Source organism: Triticum dicoccoides, chromosome 1A, assembly GCF_002162155.2.
Source record: "Triticum dicoccoides isolate Atlit2015 ecotype Zavitan chromosome 1A, WEW_v2.0, whole genome shotgun sequence".
Lineage (NCBI taxonomy): Eukaryota > Viridiplantae > Streptophyta > Magnoliopsida > Poales > Poaceae > Triticum > Triticum dicoccoides.
Window position 1 is genome coordinate 546,243,967 of NC_041380.1, and position 3,669 is coordinate 546,247,635.

Genomic DNA, 3,669 nt, shown 5'->3' on the forward strand with positions numbered 1-3,669 from the left:
ACGTAGCTTTAAAATGACCCATTTCACCTAGGTTAGCTCCAAAATGACCCATCTTACCTAGGTTAGCTCCAACATGGCCCATCACACCTAGGTTAGCTCAAAAACGATCCATTTCACCTAAATTAGCTCTTAAATAATCCATTTCACCTAAGTTAGCTCATAAACGATCCATTTCAACTAAGTTAGCTCATAAATGATCCATTTCACCTAAGTTAGCTCAAAAACGATCCATTTCACTTTAGTTAGCTCATAAACGATCCATTTCACCTTAGTTAGCTCATAAACGATCCATTTCACCTTAGTTAGCTCATAAACGATCCATTTCAACTAAGTTAGCTCATAAATGATCCATTTCAACTAAGTTAGCTCATAAACGATCCATTTCACCTAAGTTAGCTCATAAATGATCCATTTCACCTTAGTTAGCTCATAAATGACCCATTTCAACTTAATTAGCTCATATATGATCCATTTCACCTAATTTGGCTCATAAACGATCCATTTTACCTAAGTTGGTTCTAAAATGATCCATTTTACCTTAGTTAGCTCATAAACGATCCATTTTACCTAAGTTAGTTCTAAAATGATCCATTTTACCTTAGTTAGCTCATAAACGATACATTTTACCTAAGTTAGCTCTAAAATGACCCATTTTACCTTACTCAGCTCATAAATGATCCATTTTACCCAAGTTAGCTCTAAAATGACCCATCTTACCTAGGTTAGCTCCAAAATGATCCATCTTACCTAGGTTAGCTCTAAAATGATGCATTTTACCTAAGTTAGCTCATAAGCGATCCATTTCATCTACGTTAGCTCATAAATGATCCATTTCACCTATATTAGCTCACAAACGATCAATTTCACCTAAATTAGCTCATAAATTCCATACATTCTTCTTCATTTTCTTCATCATCATCTTCTTCTTCTAATCTTCTTCTTCTTCTTCTAATCTTCTTCTTCTAACTTTCTTATTTCCCTTTTTGCAGAATTCATTCGCTTCACGGAAGCTTGCATACATGGAGTGCTTGTTTGGATGAACTATGTTTCTTTTGTATCGATGAACTATGCATGTATGCTTTGATGACACTATTGTAATATGTATGGTTGTATGGATGTATGTGGAACTTGCTATGTATGGTTGATGGAACTATACATTTATGATGAAATTATATGTGTTGGATATCTCATATGTTTACTATGAACTTGCCATGTGAAAAATATATATGTATCATCTATTTATTGTGAAAATGGTTGAGTATAAGAAAACACAGAAGAAAAAAAGAGGCAATGCAGGCTCTTTGCCGTCTGCCACTGATGGCAAAGCCACCTTTGCCGACAGCCACGGATGGCAAAGCAGCCACGCGGCGGCCACCTGTGCCTCCTGGGAACTGACCCATTTGGCCAGTTTGCCTATAGCGGCGGACAACAAAGGCTTTGCCTACAGCCGCGGACGGCAAAGACCTGTCGTGTAGTGACGTCCAGCTGACATCATTCGGCGGACGGCAAAGGCCGGACAAATTTTGCCGTCAGCGGCAGACGGCAAAGGCCGCCGTTAGCCACCTAAAGGACTAACAGCGAGTTTATTGCCGTCTGCTTTCTTTGCCGTCCGCCGCTGATGGCAAAGGCTCCTTTGCCGTCCGCGTCAGGAAGGAGACGGCAAAGAAGGTCTTTGCCGATCCTTTCTTTGTCGGAGCCGTTTGCCGTCCGCGGCAGACGGCAAAGACCTTTGCCATCTGCCTTCCATGCCTTTGTCGTCTGCCTTGGCAGACGGCAAAGTAGCTGATTCCTATAGTGCAAGTGTCACTCGAGAGCGTTGCCATCATTTGTGCTTACAATATCAAGGAGGGTTTGTTACTATGCGCACCATGACCACCTATCAAACAAGTGCTTATAACAACTGCAACTTAAAAATTGATATCAAAGTCCATTATAGGCCACTACACCCTACAGACCGAACCATCACAACACTAGCCAATGTTGTTGAGAATATGAACTTTGGTTAGTCAACTGACTTGAATCATTTTTCGCAATGTCTCTCATCCCTAAGGCATGGTCATGCTAGTATAGCATCATTTTCCACAACTAAAGATATGAAGCTTGGAAGAATAAAAAAACAGATCGTCTGCAATTTGTTTCATGCCTACATGGGGTACGTTACCACTCACATCTCTAGCACAAGTAATGCGGACAAAGATATATTATGATGGTACATAGACTAGTAGGTGCGGCTTTACACATTGCACAAAAGTTATTAAAGATAGAATGACTATTTTGTTACTTTTTGAAGTAAAATGCTTGGCATACCATGTTTGATACCCTACCGACAAGTCCTCACTCCATAACACCTATGTGGGGATGTTGTCTGCCCAACATTACATGCAATAGCCTTGATTTGAGTTGTTTTCTCCACCCTATATGCTAGTAGACATTGAGCACGTGCAAGGTAGGTGATTCTTACGCCCCGATTTGACCGTACACTAATCATACATGCAAATGTGTACGATCAAGATCAAGTACTCATGGGAAGATATCACAACACAACTCTAGACACAAATTGAAATAATACAAGCTTTATATTACAAGCCAGGGGCCTCGAGGGCTCAAATACATAGCTCGAATACACAAGAGTCAGCGGAAACAACAATATCTGAGTACAGACATAAGTTAAACAAGTTGTCATAAGATGGCTAGCACAAACTGGGATACAAATCGAAAGAGGCGCAGGCCTCCTACCTGGGATCCTCCTAAACTACTCCTCGAAGCCGAACTCCACGTAGAAACATCCTCGGGATCCTCTGTCTCCTGGACTCCAACATATGATCGCAAGAACCGGGAAAAGGGGAAAAAGAAGTAGCAAAGCAACCGTGAGTACTCATCCAAAGTACTCGCAAGCAAGGATCTACACTACATATGCATTGGTATCAATGAAATGGGTAGTATCTGTGTACTGATCTGCAGAATGCTAGAATAAGAGGGGGATAGCTAGTCCTATCGAAGACTACGCTTCTGGCAGCCTCCATCTTGAAGCAGTAGAAGAGAGTAGATGATAAGTTAACCAAGTATCATCGCATAGCATAAACCTACCCGGCGATCCTCTCCTTGCCGCCCTGTGAGAGAGTGGTCACCGGGTTGTATCTGGCACTTGAAAGGGTGTGTTTTATTAAGTATCTAGTTCTAGTTGTCATAAGGTCAAGGTACAACTCTGGGTCGTCCTGTTACCGAGGATCACGTCTATTCGAATAGATAAACTTCCCTGCAGGGGTGCACCACATTTCCCAACACGCTCAATCCCCTTTGGCCGGACACACTTTTCTGGGTCATGCCCGGCCTCGGAAGATCAACACGTCGCAGCCCCACCTAGGCACAATAGAGAGGTCAGCATGCCGGTCTAAGTCTTAAGCGCGTAGGGGTCTGGGCCCATCACCCATTGCACACCTGCATGTTGCGTACGCGGCCGGTGAGCAGACCTAGCAACCTCCATTACAAAGGAAGTTGTGTTACGCGGTCCAACCCGGCGCGCCACTACTAGGAAAAGGGCTATAGATAGGATTGACACTAATGGCGCACCAGGGAACTAGTGCGCCACTACTATATACTAATGGCGCACTAGTTGGTGATGCGCCAAATAGGTGCGCCACTAGTGATAATTTTTTTTTCATTTTTACA